Genomic DNA, 22,075 nt, shown 5'->3' with positions numbered 1-22,075 from the left:
AAGCTGTCACTGAATTTCTGGAAGCCAGAGCGTGGACGGGAGAGAGGGGTGAGGCAGTGGCTCAGAGGGAACTGCAGCTCCAGTGCAGTGCGAGCGGCTGGCGCTCTAACCACTGAGGAAACCCGGCCGGGGCTAAAATGAAGTCTCTCATCCATCTCCCTAACCAGTGCATTATGAAAATTCATTTAAAAACTTGATATGGAAAATGGAAAATGTATATTACAATTTTGGATAAATTCTTTTTAGGAATATGAAAGTGGTTTTATTGGGGTGGGAAGAAATGGGGCAAAGGAAACCTCATCTTGGAAAAGACTATAACAGATCCACCAAAAGTTGGATGAATGAATGAATGAGGGAGGGACTAGGGCAGAGATAACCGGATGTAGCAAGAGACAAAGTGGGAGGAGAAGAGCCGGCGTGTGAAATGCACTTGCTGGTTCTACAGTCTTGAGCTTGACTACCTCGTTTTTAAACCATATTTTAAGTCATTAATCTTTATTTTTTTAATAAAAATGAGCCCTTAATTGAAACAGAAGTTAACGGTTAACTAAGGATGCAGGTGGATGGAAAAATCTTAATTTAAAAATGTCCATTCTCCCAACACTAATGTATAAATTTTATATAATCCCAATTATAGTACCATTTTAATTGGATAAAATGATCATAAAGTTTATGTGGGAAAGTAAGTGTCTGAGAATGGCCAAAAAATATTTAAAGGAGTCCATCTCACCTGATAGATATTAAAATGTACTATAAAGCCACTAGAGGCCAACAGTATAGTGTGGGAATAGGATTGTTGAGTTGACAGAAAACTTTGGAACAGAATAAAGAGCCCCAAAATACATCCCAGTATATATGATAATTCAATACATAATAAATATTCCACCTCAGTAAAAAGAAAAGGTGAATTAATAAATAATGTGAGAGAAAAGCACCTTATCCATCTGTAAGACAGTGCAGTTGGAGCCTCACCTCACACCATATAAAATATTAAATCCCAATGGATTAATAGGACAAATGTAAAAATAAAATATAAAAACCTTAGGAGAGATTGCCAGTGAATATATGCAGAATCCAGGGATTAGAGGGGACATTTCTACCTGACAGGAAACCTAAAGTCTATTTAAAAAAATAGAATCACTTTTTACTACATAAAATTTAATCTCATCCAGTTAATTTTTTATTTGATATTGTACGTCTTGGCTGTAGAATTCCCATTTGCTTATTTTTATAGTCTATCTCTTTGCTGAGTTGTTCTATTTAAGCATTCATTACTGGCATATTTTCCTTCATGTCCTTCAAAGTTATGGTTCTGCTTGCTGCTTTAAAATGCTTGCTTCTTAATTCCAAGATCTGGGTCACCTTGAGGTTGGTCTCCACGATTGCCTTTTTTCCTTGAGTATGGGTCACATTGCCTATTTCTTATGTCTGGTAATTTTGGATTGACTCCTGGGCGCTATCCATGGTCAGTTGTAGGGACTCTGGATTCTGTGATGTTCTCTGGAAGATGGTTGATTTTCTTTTTTTCACTAGGCAGTGAACTTGGCTGAACTCCAACACCAAACTCGGTCTTCCCTGTGGTGGGCACCGCTGAAATCTCTGTTCAGACGGCACAGGGAGGCTTCTCAGAGTTTTTCCACTGAAGTCATAGTTCAGAAAAGACCTTGAGGTTTGGGCCAAGTTCATAAGCAGAATTTGAAACACCCCCTCCATGGATGTCTCCTTTCTGGGGTTTCCTCCGTCACTTTCTAACTCCTATGGAAGCCCCAAAATTTGTCCTCTGGTTCCTCAACAGGTAAAATGCAGGTTCCTATCCAGGTTTTAGCCGGCTCATGTGGCACTGCCTGGGGCCAGCCAGCCTTTAGGCACAAAGATGTAAAAATGAGAAACTCATTCAACATTGTCCCCTTCTTCCAAGTGTGAGTCTCTCCAGTTTCTGCCTGATTGTGATCCCTTTCAGTGCCTTAACATAGCCTTTAAATATTTTTTTAAAATATATTTTTACTAGAGGCCCAGTGCATGAAATTCCTGCAATGGGGGGGGGGGGGGTTGGCGGTCCCTCAGCCTGGCCTGCACCCTCTTGCAGTCCAGGAGCCCTTGGGGTATGTTCGACTGAAGCCATCAGTCAGACATTCTTAGCGCTGCCCTGAGGCCGGCTTCTGCCTAAGCTGTGCTTACCCTGTGGGAGTGCACGGACTACCAGGGACAGCTCTTGTGTTGAGTGTCTGCCCCCTGGTGGTCAGTGCATGTCATAGCAACCAGTTGTTCCACCATTCGGTTGATTTGCCTATTAGCCTTTTATTACATAGGATTGATTTCAGAGAGGAAGGGAGAGGGAGAGAGAGATAGAAACATCAATGATGAGAGAGAATCATTGGTCGGCTGCCTCCTGTGTGCTCCCTACAGGGGATTGAGCCCACAACCTGGGCATGTGCCCTTGACTGGAATCGAACCTGGGACCCTTCAGTCTGCAGGCCAATGCTCTATCTACTGAGCCAAACCAGCTAGGGCCCTTTAAAATATCTTGTCCAGGGTTTAGCATTGTCATCTGTCAGGGAAGTCACCTTTTCCAAGGTATTCTGTCATTGGAGTTGCAGCTCTCTGATGACATAAAATTTAAACTTTTTTAAATGGCTAGAGCAGCCGTGGGCAAACTACAGCCCGTGGGCCGGATCCGGCCCGTTTGAAATGAATAAAACTAAAAAAAAAAAAAGACCGTACCCTTTTATGTAATGATGTTTACTTTGAATTTATATTAGTTCACACAAACACTCCATCCATGCTTTTGTTCCGGCCCTCCGGTCCAGTTTAAGAACCCATTGTGGCCCTCAAGTCAAAAAGTTTGCCCACCCCTGACCTAGAGGTTTCCATAAAGAGACAAATGCAAAGTCGGGAAAAATATATTTGCCTTGCGTATGACAGATAAAGAGTTAATCCTGAGCTCTTACAGATTGTTCAGAAAAAGGCAAAGCATCCAGTAGAAAAAGCCTCCAGGATATGAAAAGGCTCAAAGAAGAGTGAACCCAAATGGCAGTAAACATGTGGCTCAACCCCCTTGTGCTCAGGGAAATGCAAGTTGAAGTAACGCCTTGCCCGTCAGATTGGCAGCATGCCAAAAGAATGTTAGCACCTACCACTGATGGGGTGGAAGGAAAAGTATATTTTCGTATGTGACTGGTGAAAAGGAGAATTGACGTTGCCTTTTTGGAAAGCAATATGGGGGGAAATCTATTGTAAACATTCAAATGTACATTCCCTTCAAGCCAACCATCTCACTAATCAGAAGTTGCCCCGTGGAAGTAAACAGAAGCACTCAAATGCAGAATCTACAAAGGTGTTTAGTGCAGAAATACTTATAGTGTCCAAAGAACTAGAAAGAGTCCATAATTGGATAATATTTAAATCACAGAACACTTGTGCCATGGAATAAGATGTAGCCATGAAAAAAAAAATAGATTCACACTTGCAAGAGTTTCCACAATATTATTAATTGAAAAACTAAAGAAATATATGCAATATGACCCATTTTGACAATGACTTGCAAGCTTCATCTATATATGAGTGCATGGGCACATAAGAGGGTATGAGAGGATGCAAGTCAAATTTAACATTGGCTGTTGGAATATTAGGGAAGGACCAGGGAGATGGAAAAGGGGATAAGATAAAAAAGTGTTTAAGCAGAGTTTTAAAAGTGTCCATAAAAGCACGTATGAATTGATCCATTAATGTACAAACAGGTGTGTGGAGGCAGAATACCAGGAAGTGTTTGAGGAATGATCATCAAACTGGGAGTGGTAAGGTTTGGGGAGTATTAATTCGTTCCTTCTATACGTCTATTTTTTTAAAAAAAGTCTTTTTAAAAGTATATGTAAATCACATAATGGAAAAATTAAAGCTGTTTTTTTAATCATGAAAATGATTTTAAAACTACAGAAGTTGACTTCAGCCCTAGATGGCATCATCCAGCCCAGGGCTACCTGTATACTCATGCCTCTTGAATTTTCATCTCTACTTCTAACCACGGTCAAGGGCTACAGGTTCATAGACTAAGATGTCTGTTTGACAACTCCACCTGTATGGGCATCTCACACTGGGCAAAGCCAGGCAGCCTGGATGGCTTCATTGTCACTTTGTCAATGGGCTCTTGCTTCAACTTTTCACCAGCATTTAATTAGCTGATCCAGCCCCAGTCTGGAACGTCATCCCGATCCTTCTTGCTCTCTTCAATCCCATGTTCAATCCAAGGGCAACCCCTGTCAGGTCTACGTTCGAAACGCGTCCTGTATCTCACCGTCTGCCATGCCAACTTAGATCCCTTGCTTCCGGTGGTGTCTGCCAGATTCTGCCTCTGTAAAGGGAACTTTTCTTACTTGAAATTGAAAAGTAATCTGTTCAGTGATACTTTGAAATGGTGTGAATGTCTTGTGTCCCCAACCTTTTATCCAACAACTCTGACATCCATTCGTGAGCCTTATTTGAATCAGTTCTTGCAGTGGTGATTGAAAAATGGTAATTTTTCTAATTGTATCATTTCTTCTGTTTTTAGTCTACATTGTTCTGTAAAGCATTTTCCCTCCTGTCCTCTCTTTGAGTACTGGTCTGGCTTCATGGGTTATTTTGTAATTCAGTGTGCTGTCGTCCAGTATTGCCATTACTCTTTTGTACGCTCAAATTGTTCAAGGTTTGGCCATCATGTGTCCATTTGACACGTCCTTGCCATTCTTGCAAGACACCCTTGCTTTCTGACACAACAGAACTGGGATAATTGGGAAAATTTGACTAGAAACTTTATATGAGGTATTATTTTAGCGGATGTCAGACTCTTGGGTGTGATCATGGTATTGTGGCCGGGTAGGCGAAGGTCCTTGCCCTTAGAAGATACTCAGAAACCTTCTGGGGTGAAATGGTGTTATGTCTGTAACTAACTCCCAAGTACCAGTAGTTGGAAAGGGGATGAAACAGATGTTGCAAACTCTAAACGGTTGGTGAGGCTGGCTAGCGTTTATTAAAACGACACCTTTCTGTCAACTATTTCTTAGGGTTGGACTTTTTAAAAATAAAAGTTGTATAAACAATAGGTCCTGTCTTGGTCACTGGTGATCCCCCCCCACCCCGCCCGCTCCCGCCGCTGCCATGGTGACCCTCAGTGCCGTCCTCGCTGGCCTACACTCCTTGCTGGCCCTGGCTTCTTCCATCCCTACCGTCCATTTCCAGAGAGCTGCCAAAGGGAGTGTTTTCGGATTTAAATCGGAACTTGGCATTCCCTTGCTCAAAGCTGTCCTGGGCTCCTGAGACAAAATCTCAGTTCCTTCCCGAGGACTCCAAGGCCTCCTGCCCCCTCGCTCTACTCCAGCCTCGGGGTCCAGGGCACCCCTGACATAGGGCGTCCCTGCCTTCTGAACACTCCCACCCAGGTTTGCACACGTGTTTCTTCGTTCCATTCACACTTTGAGAAGCCCTGTCTACCCCTCTCACTTAAATCACTTCTCTGTTCCACCGAGTCATACTCTACCCTCAACCCACTTAATTTTCCCCATAGTGCTAGTTTTCATCTGTCTTCCCTGCTGGACTCTAACGTGCTCAAAGCAGAGACTTTGTCTATTCAATACGACGTCCTTAGCATTGAGAACAAAGCCTAACACACAGGTGCACGATAAATACTCGCTGAGTAAAATGGTGCGGACGCTCACTGACACAGACGCACATATATAGATGTGCTTGCACACCCAGATGCATACTCGCACAGAGGAACATGCAGAGAAACAAGGTCATATACAAACTCCTGTGACCAGACATACAAGTATAGTTTCTATAATTCTCTCTCTTTCTCTCTTTCTCTCTCTCTCTCTCTCTCTCTCTCTCTCTCTCTCTCTCTCTCTCACACACACACACTCATACACTCATACAGGACATACAAAACAGATACACTCACACAACGATACACACTTATCTTTAGACATATATCCACTAATCCATATACATTCAAGCATTGACTCATTGGTGTACACATTTTCACACGCGCACACACACACACAAGCATAGGGGCATACAGTGAACACCTGCCACCCTCCCGCACGTGTGCGGGTGCACATACTTGGCCTTTGCCTGACCTAACTAGGCCTTCACATCCTTGCTAAGCCTGGTTTGGGTGGGCACTGCTGGGCCACTCTGTCCCCCTTGGCCAGGAGCGCCCCAACCCACCCTGCAGTGCTCCTGTCTCCGGGACAGGCCACCCGGGAGGGGTGGGAGCCGCTGGGCAGCACCCCCTGATTTGTGACTGCCCCAAGGCCACCGTTTGAGCAGCAATGTCATGGAGGGAGGCCGTTAGCTGCCTGGGCGGAGCCATCAAACATGCCTGGTGTGGCACCTGTACTCTGGGCACACTCACCTCTGCGCTCACCCTGCCCCACGGGTGGTGCCTGAATGCCAAGGCAGCGGCCTCTCAGAGCCGCACACTCAGGAGACAGGGGCAGAGGGGAATCCTCAGGACTCCCAGCTGGGAGGGGTGACCCTCTGGGGTGGGGGTCAGAGGGTCATGGCCCTCAGCAGCTTGAGACAAACTGGTCTGTGCTCTGCCCTCAAACAGCTAGAGCAGCGGCTGGGTCGGGAGAGGCTTTGGCTGCCAGGAGAGGGTCCGAGAGGGCACCAGGCCCCCAAGATGCACACGGCTGGTGCCTGGAACTTCCAGAGTACATTCAGTGCCAGGCACTGGGTAGCAGACCAGCCCCGGAACCAGTAGCTGGTGGCCCCACCCGTAGCTGAGGACATCCAGGCCGTGGGCCCCGAGGGAATCTCCGTGGCCAGCCCCTCGCGGCCTCCTGTCTCTACAGGGCCTCTGGGGAACACCCTCTGCTGGACTCGGGAAGGGGAGGGGCAGGTCCGCTCAGGGTCCCACCCATATGGAGGCTGGAGAGGACGGTGTGTCCCGGGACTCTGTGACACAGCCGTGAACGAGGGCCAGCGCCGCGGAGGGCCGGGGTGGGGGAGGACCGGTGTACAGGACTCCCAGCGGGGCAGCTCACGTGCCTGACCTCCTCTGGGGACATACCCACCCCATTTTACAGACAAGAAGACTGGGACTCCGGGAGTGAAGCCCCCTGCCCAAGTCCTCAGGGGGGCTCTAGCCCCAGGCAGAAAGGCCGCCAAGAGCACGAGCGAGCAGCCGAGGTCCTTCAAGGGTAATTTCCATCCTTGTCTTCATGCCCAGCGAGGTCCTGAAGTTCCCAGAAAGGATGAGACCCTGGGGAGTCGGACCAAGGGCCCGGCGCCGCCTCCCCCCAGCCCGTGATTAATGCCTGACAGTCCTTCCCCTCGCAGGGAACTCATCAGACTAATATTTCCTGATGTGAACTCCGCGTCGCCCTAGAATGAGAAATCCCAGCCCCCTCACGTTCCCGGCCCCAGATAAATGGGCTCCCGTCCCGGGCCTGTGAGTGATGCGGCAGGAGGCTGCAGAGGGAGGTCGATAAAGGCCCTTCATCAGCAGAACCGCGGCCTCTCCGGGCGGGCACGCCGGCAGGCCCCGCTCCGTCGCCGTGCTGATCCTCGGGGCTGGCCCCGACTGCCCCTCGGACATGGGGAGGCAAGGTCAGTGCCCAGCGACGGGCAGGGAGGACCAGGGGAAGGGAGGGGCTGGCCTTCTCCAGTCCTGCCACAGAGTCAGGCCCTGGTGGGTTGGAGGGACGGGGTAGGGTCTGCTAACATTTTGCCTTGACTTTGAAGCTCTAAGGAGCCCAAGGAGGCTTGAAGCTTGTAGTCCAAGGCTGTGAGCAAACGCCTGCTTAAGGCCAAGTAGGACCTCAAAGGCTTTGTGGAGGATGCTGGAACCAAGGGATTCTAGGAATAGGAACACCGGTGGTTGTTGCCTTGTAAGAGAAAAATAGGAATCATAACCAATACCATTAATTGAGTGCTCTTCCCATGTGCCAGGCATGACGCCAACATTGACATTCATTGTTGCGTTCAATCTTCACAGAGCCCCATTGAGTAAGGTGGCATGACCCCATTTTACAGATGAGAAGAGTGAGGCTTACCGCAGTTAAATGATACTCTAGAGGTGTCAGGATTCAAGAATAGATTTCCTACCTTCACAAGTGTGCTTTTAGCCATTCATCATCCAATCATTCTACTGCTATTCATTTTTTTGTTGTTGTTTGTTTTTTTAATATATTTTATTGTTTTTTTTACAGAGAGGAAGAGAGAGGGATAGAGAGTTAGAAACATTGATGAGAGAGAAACATCGATCAGCTGCCTCCTGCACACTCCCTACTGGGGATGTGCCCGCAACCAAGGTACATGCCCTTGACTGGAATCGAACCTGGGACCCTTCAGTCCACAGGCTGACACTCTATCCACTGAGCCAAACTGGTTAGGGCTCTACTGCTATTTGTAAAACGGCGTCTTTGTGCCCAGCATTGAGAGAGTTCTGGGGATGCAGGAGTCAGGGAGCACCCTGCCCTCAGGGGGCTTGCTGTCTCTTGGGAGACTGACATCAAACAAGGTGGCGGTGGTGCCTCATCGGGAGTGTGAGTGGGAACAGGGTGCTCAAGGCATTTCCTGCCAAGAGGAGGGGGAGTATCTCGTCTTGTCTCACACGGAGAGAAGCCAGTCCACTCCTGAGCGGGGGTCTTGAGGACAAGCCCCCTTGAGGTGGCCAAAGGTGGATAGAATCCGGGGCTGAAGGTCACAGCGTTGGAAGCCGAAGCCAGAGCAAAGGGAGTGTCCCTCCGGGGTAGCCAGGATGCGGGTGCGGGTGGGAAGGAAGTGGCTGGAAGGGGCGTCCTGTACGGGAAGCAGCCGTCATGAGCTGAGCTCTTTGGTACCTGGCCGGGGGCAGGTTGGATTGGCTTGAAGGTGGATGTTGACAAGGACAACTGTCCACACCTGAAAGGATGTCTCCTCCTGAGGGTGTCCTCCAACAATAGGAGACACCCCGGGTCAGGTCACAGTGCCCGCGTGATAGGCTTATGGGTCGTCCCAGGCCAGCAGCCAGAAGCTCAGGGAGCAGCTGTGACTTTGGGGTGGGAGCTGGCCTGGTTGTGCAGGGTGGGTTCGGAGCGGAGTCATGGTCCAGCAGGAGAGATGAGGCTGAGGGTGGTGGCCACACCTGAGCCCATCCAGAGCCAGAGCTCAGGGCAACATGAGTAATACTGGACGCCACCTGCTGGTGGCGCTGGAGCCACCCACTTGCTCTCCAGACAGTCAGGATTGCGTAGGTGGGGAGCTCCAGGTGGGAGGGGCTGGGAGGCAGGGTCTCCCATGCCCAGGGCTGCCAGGGGCTGGGAAGATGGGGAGGGAAGGGACCTCAGTCCTGGCTGCAGAGGGCTTGTCCTCTGCCTTTTGCTAGCGGTTTGTCCCCAGAACTTCAGCATCCTGCATCCTAAAGTCTGGGCCCATTAGACCCTCTCACCCGCTCCTTCCCTGAGCCCCTCCTACATGGTTCCACCCTGATTCTGACTGTGCCCTGAACCTGACCCCCAGTTCATCCTTGACCCTTATCCTGTCCCTGTCCCCCATTCCTGAGCCCACTCCAACCCTGAAATTTCTTCCATCTCTGAGCCTCAGCTCCTCCCTGAACATCCACCCCCCCTCATCCCACCCCAGTCCCCAGCTTCACCCCTCCCCCACTCAGTTACCCATTTTTGCCCCCGCCCCCCGCCCCCATCTCATACCAATCCCAGATTCTTTCTTTCTCCTCCTCCCTCACCCTGCCTCTGAATTGGGGCCAAAATTCCGTGGGAAGCTTGGGCGGAGAGACGAGAGTATCCGTTGCTCATATTCCTTGTACATTATTTTAAAAGTGAGAAGTTGCTGTTTTCTTTGGAGGCCAAAAGTCAGGTGGGAATTTCAAAATGCCCTCATTAAAATGCCACGTACAAAATCCACCCACAGCTGGAGACGGCAGACTAGGGGTCACCTTGGGGGGGTGGGGGAAGGGCATAGGGGCCATCTGGGGGAGTCTGTTCTGTTTCTTGACCTGGGTGTTGGGTACACTGGTGTATTCCGTTGGCAAAGATCGATCAAGCGAGACGTTTATGATCTGTGCACTTTCCTGTAACCGTGTTATACTTCATAGGAAGTTTTTCCAAAAAATACCCCATAGTCTGGGCATTTGGGGTCCTCGGGGGCAATGGAGCTGGCTGCAGGGTCCGCATGTCGCCTGGTTCTCAGTGCTCTCCGGATAAGCCTTCATCCCAATGGGACGCTGACAACAAGCCCCCTCCCCCCGCCCCCCTCGCAATACCCCACTGTCCACTGGGACTGCCTTGGTGCCAGCTGCCTTTCCTACCCTAACAGCTGTATTTTTCAGGTCCAATATGACAGGCTCAATCTATTCCCGTTATATATTTCCTAGTAAATGGACAAGGTGAACACAGTGTCAGTTCAAATCACTATCATGACACTTAATTCTGATTTACTGTACCTTTTGCTGCAATCTTGAAAGTGCCTGCGTCTGTGCCGAGCCGGATTGCCCAGGCAGGCCCCTGGGGGTCGATGTTAAGATCAGCTTCAATAAAAGAATTTAGGGTAAGGCGGCCCCGGTGGGCCGGGGGCAAGCCGGGGCCCAGAGGACCAGCCAGCGGAGACACCGAGGCTGCCGCCCTCCCGCGCCTGCCTCCCGGAGACTCTTTGTCCCCAGCCCTGTGTCTGCAGCAGCTGGGAAATTTATGGAGGCTCCATAAACGGGTTTTACAGACAGCTGTTAGAGCATGCCGAGCAAGGCTGGGTTGTCGGGGGACCTAGTCGCAGGCTTACAGCCAAGACACTTAAATATTATGGCCCCACATATATAAAAACTGTGCTGTGCACGTCCTCCACTCCCTCCCTCCTCCTGACCCAAGAGCAGGGGGTATGGCCAGAGAATAGCGGCTGCTTCCAGCCGCCGGGCTTGCCAGAGACAAAATGCCCACAACCCCTTGTTCCAGCCCCTGCAGCCGAGGCCAGGAGCCTCTGGCTGGGCTGGCAGCTCGGATGCAGCAGGGTGACTGGTCCAAACAGCCCGCGGTGCCAGGCATGCGCCGGCCTCCTCCCCACCCTCCTGGCCCGCTGTGCTCAGGCTCAGCTTACCACCTCCTTGCAGCCTCAGGCCTGGCTCCAGCTGTTTTCTCTGCCTTGAAAGCTTTCCCTTTCCCCCTCCACCCACCTTTTCTTGCCCTGGCCAGTTCCTGCCTCCCCTTCCAGAGCTCAGCTGGAATATTGCTTTCCCGGAGGCGTCGTCCCCATCCTCTGGAGTCAGGTCCCTTGTTGTAAATGCTCATATCCCCCCGGACTTCTTCATAACATTTATAACAATTGTAATTAAATAATTAGTGGTGTCATTATCTGTTTAATGTCTATCTTCCCCACTGGACAATAAACTCCGGGAAAGCAGAGATTCTATTTGAATGTATCCCTAGTGCTATGCACAGGGCCTGGCACTCAGTAAATACTCAATGAATGAATGAATGAATGAATGGACGAATGAACAAATGAATGAGCCAATGGAGATGCAGAGATGAATTCCACACAACCCTCAGACATAGCACAAGGCAAAATGCGCTCAGATCCTGTGAGCAGGAGAAAGGCTCAGTAAAGAAGCCACTTCGACAGGAGGGAATCGGGGGGGGGGGGGCTTCCAGGAAGAGGTGCCATCAGACCTCCTGCTATATATATATAAAATGCTTTCATTCAGAAGTACCAGCCGTGACACTTAAGATGTGAGTCAGAGGGCTAGTCCCTTAGTCTCACTGAATCTCAGCTTCCCCATCTTTAAAATGGGGCTAATGCCAGTGCCTATGTCACATGGTTGTTGTGAAGGTTAAATGTAATTAGCACAGCTCACATAATAAGAGTTCCTTAAGCTGTGTTACTACTGTAGCTAGAACTTGGTTATTCCCAGGGAAGGACACAGCATGTGTGCCAGTATTTATGAGAGACAAAAATCATTTCTCCCAGTGCTCTGTGGCCTCCAAGTCATGTTTTGTACCTTGTAACCTTAGCCTCCGCCACTTGACCTGGGAAAGTGTCTGACCCAATAAAAGCTAATCATACGCTGGCTAGTAACCTATGACCTGTGGCTGGGCCAATTAGATTACCTTTCGTGGTTGTCTGATTGGAGACCTGGGAAGAATTGGCAGGAGAGCTGAAACTGGGAGTTCCATGTTGGAGATATCATTGCACAACAACGGGGACATTAATTAAGAACAAGGAATCTCTAGGCAGAAACTCTTAAGAGCGAGTTTGTGGTTTGCCACACTCTTTCTTGCTGAAAAGATGACCACGACCAGCAATGTCCCAGAGGCGGCTCCAGAAGCTTCGGTCCTGGAAGAAAGGAAAAACATTGCCAAGCCATGGCCACTGTGCCCTCGACAAGGTAGCATGAGTGACAAATAGACTTTGGCAATTATAAGACCCTGGAATTTTGGAGTTGTTTGTTACTGCAGCATAGCCTGGCTTATCCTGACTAATAAGATGCTATGCAAATAGGTTAGCACAGAGTCTGGCTCAAAATAAATGCCATCATTTTTTTCCCTGTCTCTCTTTTTATTATTATTGATTTCAGAGAGGAAGGGTATGGGAGAGAGATAGAAACATCAATGATGAGAGAGAATCCTTAATTGGCTGCCTTCTGCACTCCCCCTACTGAGGAACGAGCCCGCAACCCCGGCATGTGCCCTTGACCAGAATTGAACCCAGGACCCTTCGGTCCAGGGGCCGACGCTCTATCCTCGGAGCCAAACCGGCTAGGGCTTTTCCTGTTTCTTAAAAGCCAAAGGGTCATACTCAAAGGCAGAAAGTGTGACTTCGGTTTGGTAAAGAATTCAATGTAACTGGAGTGAAGGTTACATGAAGGGGAAGAGTTGACAATAAAGTTGAAAAAGGGAGGCCAGATCATAAAGGACTTGGACTAGAAGCCATATGTCTGGCTTACTCAGCATAGCGGGCATAACATCATCATCTTTGAACATCCAGTGCCTCTCAGACCTCCATCTCCCCATCCAAGAGTGCCTTTCTTCTCTTTTCACAGCGCCTGCTCCCTAAGTCTCCCCTCCTCACCCCGCGGTAAGCCGGAGATCCTCAGCAGGAGTCTGTTGAAGCCACGGCTGTCTCAGGGCGAGGAACAGAAAGTCCGATCTGTCCACCAGAGGGAGGGCCTATGTTCCGGCTGCTGCTTTCCCTGCCTCTCCATATCACATCCGAAACCGGCCAAAAGCAAGCAGTGCACAAGAAGCAGTTGATAGATCTCACTCTACTAAAATGTAAAACTCCTAAATGACAACAGACACCATAAACAAGCTAAACACAAGCGATAGCCTGGGAGAAAATATTTGCAATTTATATAACAGAGAAGGGATTAGCATCCAAAATATATAAAGAATTCTAACAAATCAATAAGAAGAAGACAAATGGCCCAATAGAACACTCAGCAAATACTAAAATCAGTCGATTTATGGAAAAGGAAATTCAAATGGCCAATAAACTTGAAGAATGTTCGGTTTCACTAGTAATCAAGGAAATAAAACATTAAATTACCATGAACTATATGTCACTCATCAGATTGGCGCGCACACGGAAATTAAAGTTTGATGTTAAATGTTAGTGAGAGACCCTTGGATTCTGCTGGTGACGATGCAAATTGGCACAACCACTTTGAAGGACAACAAATCCACTTGCTAGCATCTCCCCCAGAGAAGACGTGTGTGCGTGCGCACGAGGAGGCTTGTTTGTGCAAGCACGTCTACTGCAATATTGTCCAGAGGCGTAAAAGGATGGAGCAAACCTGAATGCCCATCAGCTGAGGGTTAGCTACATAAACCATAGCATGGCCGTACTATGGAGTACCATGCAACTTAAAATTTAAAAGAATAAGGTAAATCCATGCCATAACATGAAGAAATATCGTTGCGTGAATAAAACAAGTGGCAGAAAGAACATAAAAACAGGACAACTTTTCACGAATAGACACAGAGAAACAGAAACACGCACTACACTTTTTAAAAATTTATAGGCACAAATGTATCAAACTATTAGAAAGGATGATTCGAAGGGGAATCAGAGTAGCAACCTGTGAGACTTGGAAAGGACCTGGTAGCCGGGAGGGAGTGGGAGAAGTGGTAGGTAAGTGGGATAGTGGGAAGGAGTCAAAGAGGACTTAGCTTTATTGTTGTTATTTCTGTGTTGTTGTTTTTTCCAAAGGAGAGAAAGGAGAAGGTATTTAGGGACTGCTCGTGCCATAAAAAGTGAATTATTTATGAAGAGAAAAACAGGCTGTCTGGCTTATGACTCCCCTCCCCACTCACAGACCAGGGGGGACCAGCAGCCCACACACATCCCACCGCTGATGGGCAATCATTCTTCAGGTGCAAGGCGGGCAGAGCCTGTGCTTTAGGATAAGCTAACAGCTCTACCTATGAACATGCCCTCGTGATGCCAGCATCCTGACGTTAGGTCAGCGGGAAGGATGGACTTCTAGCCACTGCGCGCTCTCTGCCACGGGGCCCAGAGCTGGACCACCTGGCAGGGCGGGGAGGTCGAGGAAGAGGCCAGGGACGGCCGTAGTCTTTCTGAGGAAGCAGCCAGGTCCCGGGAGGAGATGCTGCGAGCCCAGGCTGTCGTGGGTGCAGGGACATGGCCTGGGCCTGCAGGGCCGATTGACGGGCAGGTGACTCTGTGGTCACACTCACACTCAGGAGAGCCATGAGCTTGGCTTAGGGCTTTGCTGTTGCCATTTTGAAACTCTGAATACTTAGTTTAAGTTGAGGTATAATCGGCATACAACGTTATGTTAGTATCAGGTGTGCAGCATGAGTCGATATTTGTGTAAATAATTCTATCTTTGAACTTGCATTTTGTAGGTTAAGTCCAGCGGGTTGATGAAGCGTGCACGTGAGCAGAGGAGACGTGCGCAGTGTGCCAGCCCCTGCTCCTTGCCTCCCCTGTGGTGTATTGTGTTTGCCATGCCCCAGGAGCACGGAATTCCAGGGGATCCCCGATGCCTGGGAATCCAGTCTGACTCAAAGCAATTAGAAGGTAAGTGTGTCATTTTACCAGCTCAGTGGAGGTGCCACAGCCCCAAGAGGCCACACTTTTCCTTCAAATAAGAATTTGCTTGGGCCCTAGCAGATTTCACTCAGTGGATAGAGTATTGGCCTGCGGACTGAAGGGTCCCAGGTCCAATTTCGGTCAAGGGCACATGCTGGGTTTTAGGCTCAACCCCCAGGAGGGGGCATGTAGGAGGAGCCGGTCAATGATTCTCTTTCATCATCAATGTTTCTACCTCTCTCCCTCTCCCTTCCTCTCTAAAATCGATTATATATATATATATTTAAAAAATGGTTTTAAAAAAAGAATTTGCTTGGATAGAAGGCAAAAGTGTCCCCAGAAACACGAGCTACCAGCAACCCTATCAGGTCCTTTCTTATTCGTGCTACTCCCTGGGGTTAGCCAGGCCCCGGGCTGAAAGCCGTGACGCAGGAGGGAAGGCAAAGCCAGAGCAGCCAGAGTCCTTGCCCTCCGGCCCCTCCTTGCTCATCAGTCAGCTGTGGGTGGACGGAGGAGGAGAAAGTGCATATGTCAGGGAGTGAGACAGAAGCAGCTGAGCTCGTTTTATGCAGCATTCCTACTGTTCTGGTAGGAATGAAATGCGTGTCTAGCAGGTACAAAGTATGCGTGCTTTTTGGTGATTCCACCTACGAGCTAAATGCTCTTGTGTTTGCATTTAAAAACTGGCATTGCAAAATATAAAGTAAAATTTATATTTACATTACTTCTTTACTTAGAGTGGCATTAACTAGCAAATAAGAATATTATGATAAGAGAGGGAAGCCACTGAATAAAAGAAAAAACGTTCTATTTTAATATTTTTTATTGCATTTCCCCCCCTGCGTTTTGAACAAGGGGGCCTATGTTTTCATTTTGCACTGGGCCCCACAAATGCTGTTGCCAGCCCCTGCGTGCCCGTGGAGAAGCATTTTGGCTCACTTTCTCCTGGACCAAGCGTTTGACCTCTTCTGCAGGTCGGCCCTGTCTCTGATCTGCTGGCAGATTGCTCCGTGGTTCAGAGCTAGGCTTGGGCCAGGCCGCCCTGATTCCAGTCTCAGCTCTGCTTTGGTTGGCTGTGTGATCTCAGGCAGGTCACTTGACCTCTCTCTCCCCGGTTTCACCATCCCTTGAACAGGGATTTTGCTAACAGTACTGACCTTGAAGGAGAAGGTTGAGAAGGGTAGATGGATTAGTGCCCGCCAAGTGTTTGGAGCAGCCCTGGGAACCTACAGCTGTGTGAGCCCTTCTCATTATAGCATTTCCACGATGTGACTGTCCAGTCAGGACGTCCCAGGGTGCCTTCTCCTCTTGCTGGGAGACTGGACAGGACTCAGTCTCTGGGAGGAGGAAGGTGCTGTGGGGAACGGGGTTCGCCAGCAGGCCCCGGGCTTCTGGTCTGTGCATGGGGGGGCTCAGTGCAAGGCTGGGAAGGAGGCGGTGGGTGGTGTCCCCAGGTCTGTCTGAGCCGGCAGGGCTGCCAGGCCAAGTACCACAGGTGGGGGCTTAAAACAGAACTGTATTGTCCTCCCCGTTCTGGAGGCTGGAAGTCTGAGCTCAAGGTGTCGGCAGAGTTGAGTTCTGCCAAGGCCTCTCCCCTCAGCATGGAGATGACCGTCTCCTGCCTGTGTCCTCACAGGGTCATCCCTGTGTGTGTCTGGGTCCTAAAAGGACACCCATCGTATTGGATTAGGGCCCAACCATATGACCTTAATTTCCCCTTCAAAGGAAATTTGTCTCCAAATATAGTCACAGTCTGAGGTGTTGGGGGTTAGGCCTTCACCATGTGGATTTCAGGCGGACACAGTCCAGCTCAATATCTGTGAGCACATGGCTGTTCTGTGGGTCCCTGTGAGCACATGATTGCACATCTGTGTTTCTGTGTCCGTGTCTCTGTTCTTCAGTGTCCGGCCTTTGGGGACTTTGTCCTTGTGAGGGATGCCTGGTCCTGGGAATCAGCGGGCCTGTGTTCATGAGACCCCCGCGGTGTTCTGTCGGCCTGATAGTGCCATGTGTCTAAGTGGGTCTGTAATCCAGGACGTCACAGTCTGGGAAGGGGGCAGGGGGCAGGAACGGGAAATGCTCACCTCTGGGTCTCCGTGCACGTGGGTCCTCTGCTGGGTGTGTGTGTGTAGATCTGAAATCTGACCAGACATGTGTCTGGAAGGCAGGATCTGAAAGGAGAGGGGACGGATCATGTTAACTTGAGACTTGAAAGAAGACAGTGTGTTTACAACAGCAGAAGGACAGCGGGTTAAACATATGTTGGCGATGACGGCGAGAGGACGGCAGCTGAGGCGGGACTGGCTCCGGTGTGAATTCTGTGCCATGTTGGTGTCTTCAAAACTGTCACAAAACCAGATACAGGAGCAAAACAATGGGACTGAGCGGAATCCGCGGAGGGGGCAGGGAGAGGGGGAAGCCGCAGGGCTGGGAGGTGGCGGCATCCTGAAGGCCGCTGTGTCTCAGCCCCGTTGGAGCGCACAGAGCACACAGCCCAGCCTCCAACTTCGTCTCACTCTCCACCCACTTCCCAGCTGAAACGAACCCACACCCTGAGCCCTGGAACAGTGGGGTGGGGGTGCCTCTCGCACACACAGCTCCGGCTCAGGCTGGCTCGGTGCTTCACGTGCATTTTCTTTATTCCTCCCTACAAGCCTGCAAGAAGGGAATCATTATCTCCACTGAGGTGAGAACATGGAGACTCAGAGAGACACAGGGCCGTGGTGAAGGCTATCGCAGCTGGGATTGGAACGGAGGCCTGCTGACTTGCTCTTGGGATTCTTGGGATGGTGTTTGGTTAAAAAATAATGAATGAATGAATGAATGAATGAACGAATGAATGAACGAATGAATGAATGATACAATATTCCTGTGCTTTGAGGTAGAGTCTCTGCTCAGGCCCTAGTTGATACCCTGAAGAGCAGTAGGTAATCCTTACTTCCTCCTCCACACCTATCAGTCCTGCAGGAAAGCGGTTGGTCACTTGGACCTATTTTTTTTGGAAAGTCAGTGGCAGTTGACAGACGGTGGACACTGGTGGCTTCTAATCCAGGGAGCAGACTTTTGCTTGGAAAACAAACAGGGACGGGATGGTCAGGACAGAGATTTCTTTGTCCCCCGCCAGTCCTCCGACATGCAGACCCGAGGTGCCCGCATTGGATTGGCTCAGCTGCGGACCTGGGTTCGAATATCGGCTCTGCCCCACACTGGCCGATTTTCCTTACACTCCTTGCCTTACGTTTCATTCCTCCTTTGATTTCATTGAACAGGTTGAAATGCACGGCTCTTTCTGGTTGTTCTTTTCTCTCGGGTCTTGGGGTACAAACGGCCCCTTGGATGTACCCACAGGGTCTTTGTCTTGGTGGCTTGTTTCCTTGAGTGCTTTGTCACTGTTGTCCCCAAACTCACACGAAGGAGCGCTTGTTCCCCTGGGAGTCCCTCGTGCCCGGGTCGGATCCACAGAGCAGTGGGAAGCTCGCCTCCACTGGGCATCCCAAGCCTTTCTGTGGTCCCAGGCGAGGTTGCTTATTAATTCTCCAGGGTCGATCTCCATGGCTCAGGCTTTACAAAGCTGGAGCAGGTGCAGCCCTGGACTCCTGTTTTCTTTTCCACTCTTGGCCCAGGCGAATGCCAAGTCTTTTGGCCTCTTTTGCAGACCAGTGGGCAGAATCCCCCCTTTAAAATTTGATGGGTAGATTTCTGCCTTTATTGGTAAGAATGGTACTTTCTAATTACCATGACGATGTCTTCTTGAACCTGCCAGAATCCAGAAATGTCCTTGTACGGGCCCCTTTTCCCCTTTCTGATTCCCCCGTTTGTGTTGTCCTAAGGAGTGCTGTGTAGCCTTATTTGCAGCCTGACTCTTCCACACAGATTTTTTTTGAGGGTGAAAGTCCCTTGTAACCATGGCTTTGGCTCACAATCTACACGTTTTGATAAGGAGTGTGTTCCAACTCGAGCATCCTAATGACCCTTCATTGATTTACAAGTGCTTTGCTTACCTTCCGAGGTTTCCTTTTTCTTCTTTATCTTTTGTCAGAGCTAACAGACTTTTAGAGTGGATAGTAATGAGAAAGGACAACCCCGGGTGTCTAGAGATGGTTTGTTTAAGGTGCATGCTTAAATAAACGGCAGTGCTGACGGTCAGCACACAGCAGGAATCATGTGGCCAGGTCGGTCCCCTGCCCCAGGCCTGACTTAGTCGTGTCACTTGGGTGTTCCAGCTCCGCTGAAGGTCATGGGGCCTCTGGCTGCTCATGGGGGATCGGTGGCAGGAGAAGCCTGGGCTGAGTTGTCCTGATGCCGCTGTCTCTTAGCAAGCACTTCCCTGGGGCCCTGGCTTTGTGCACAAAGCTCAGTTCCAGCCCATTGCGTTCACAGGACCAGCTGCTCCCCAGCCCAGGCAGCTCTCAACCTCGGGGCCTGCTCATCTCACCAACATCAAGTTGCCTCTTTATCTGGTACCTGGGGCATCTTCTTTCTTGGCTTTGAATTCGGCTATGCATTTACATTCTGGGGTTATATTTTATCTAGTATTTTAATGTGTTTAGAATAGGATATGGGATTTCCCATATTGGCATAATGTACCACATTAACTAGAAGTTTCTCTCTCTCTCTCTCTCTCTCTCTCTGTCTCTCTCTCTGTCTCTCTCTCTCTCTCTCTCTCTCTCTCTCTCTATATATATATATATATATATATATATATGTATGTATTTGATTTTAGAAAGAAGGGAGAGAGAGAGAGAGAGAGAGAGAGAGAGAGAGAGAAGCAGTAATGATGAGAGAGAATCATTAATCAGCTGCCTCCTACACAGCCTCTCCTGGGGATTGAGCCTGCAATCTGGGCATGTGCTCTGACTGGGAAATCTAACTGTGACCTCCTGGTTCATAGGTGGATGCTCAACCACTGAGCCACACCAGGTGGGCTAACTAGAAGTTTCTGGCATGATTAGCTATTATTTGAGCAAGATACTTAAACTTCTCTGAATCTGTTTCTTCATCTATAAAATAAGTAGGCCCTATGATAGGAACATCTACAGAATAGGTTGTTATAAGGATTATGTGAGACAGGTACACAAAGAATTGGGCATATATGGTGCCTGGGACAGAGTAGGTGTCCAATAAATGGTAGGTGTTATCATTTCTGATCCTATTTTGCATATAAAGTTTTGGGGCTCAGAGAGATTAAGTAACTTGCCTAAAGTCACACAGCTGATTGGTGGACTAAGACCCCTATGTTTGAGTCTTCCCAGTCCAGGGGCCAGACATGTGAGTGAGTAGGTCTTTAGAATAACCCAGGCCCTAGGCACCATCTGAATGTACGCTCATGAGACACCCCGAGTGAGAATTGTCTAGCAGAACTGAGTCAACCCCCAGCTTCATGAACAAAGTAAACAATTGCTCTCATTATAAGTCACTGTGGGAAGCAGTAGAGAACAGGAACACTGTCCCATTGCTTACTAAGCACAGTTCACTCTTTGGGCAGACAGCAGAGACAGCGCTGTGTCATTTGTTCATTCATCCACTTACACAACAACCGTAGATCTTTTGAGCCTCAACTGTGCCCCCAGGCTCTTCACCAGGCACTGGGGACTCAGTGGTAAACAAGACAGGCAAGATGGGAAACAAACAAACAATTAAATAAAAAAAAGGAAATACCTGGTAGTGATAAACACCGGGATGAAAATAAAACATGATGAGACGGAGTGACAAATGGAGACTTTTCAACCGGGGTGATGAAGGAAGGTTTCTCTGAGGCAGTTGAGATGAATGTCAAGACGGAGTAAGATCTGGCTGCAGAATTTGCAGGTAGAAAGAATCACCAGTGGAAATGCCCATGGTGTGAATGATCTCAGTGCGTTTGGGCCTCCTTCAGTGGCTGCTGTGCCTAGAACATAGTGAATGTGGGGACAAGGGACAGGAGAGGAATGCCGAGAAGTAGGCAGGGGCACAACCGGTAGGGCTTTGTAGGCCAAGGAAAGTATTTTGGATCTTTTTCTGAACGCATTGGGAAGGCACTGGTGGGTGTTTTAGCAAGGGTGATTGTCAGTCAGGATAGGATAGGCTACGCTGCAGTAACAAATAAGCACTCAAATCTCAGTGGCTTTCCACAGGAGAAGTTTATTTCACTCTTATGTCACAGCTTACTGTGTGTCTGGAGGATTTCCTCTAAAACAACTAAGGAACTCAGCCTGCCTCCATGGTGTAGCTCCATCATCTTGTAGCTTCAAGTTCACCCTGATGTTATCTCCCTGGGGACAGGTAGAAGGAAAGGAGAGAATGGGGAAGGCACACCAGATACTTATCCACCTGGAAGTAATACCCATCACTGTGCTCATATCCCATTGGTCAGAACTAGTCACCTGGTCAACTAACCACAGAGGCAGCTGGGAAATGTAAATGGGCACACAGATACCTTGGTGAGCCCCAGCCATCTCTACCATAGACAGTAAAAGAATCTGATTTATATTTCGAATTGGCACGCTGGTTACTGTGTGAAAAATGTGACTCATGGCAGCAGTGGGAATCCCAGCTGTGACTCGGCTCTGAAATTGTAACCCAACTCCTTCCCTTTGGAATTTGTCACTTGTGGCTTTATGTGTTTCTTTATTTATTTATTTAATGTGTTTTTATTGATTTCAGAAACAGGAAGGGAAAGAGAGAGAGGAATAGAAACATCAATGATGAGAGAGAATCATTAATCGGCTGCCTCCTGCACGCTCCCTATTAGGGATGGTGTCCGCAACCTGGGCATGTGCTCTGACCAGGAATTGAATCGTGACCTCCTGGTTCATGGGTTGATGCTCAACCACTGAGCCACATTGGCCAGGCTCACTTGTGGCTTCAAATGGTATGCAAATTTTACCTCTTAGACCAAAAAACACAGAAAGTTGTATCCTGGAGGGACGCTCAGGCCAAAACTGGGGTCCAGAGTTCAGAACCAAAGTTTAATCAGGGAGGCCCTGATCCCAGATTTTGGGATCTTGGATTGGTAAATTACAAAATAATTTAGACGCTAACAAAGAGCAATTTTTGTCTCAGAAGTCTATACTGT

This window comes from Myotis myotis, unplaced genomic scaffold (genome assembly GCF_014108235.1).
Source record: "Myotis myotis isolate mMyoMyo1 unplaced genomic scaffold, mMyoMyo1.p scaffold_m19_p_12, whole genome shotgun sequence".
Lineage (NCBI taxonomy): Eukaryota > Metazoa > Chordata > Mammalia > Chiroptera > Vespertilionidae > Myotis > Myotis myotis.
The sequence above is the reverse complement of the archived record's forward strand: the minus strand, read 5'-3'. Positions refer to the sequence as shown.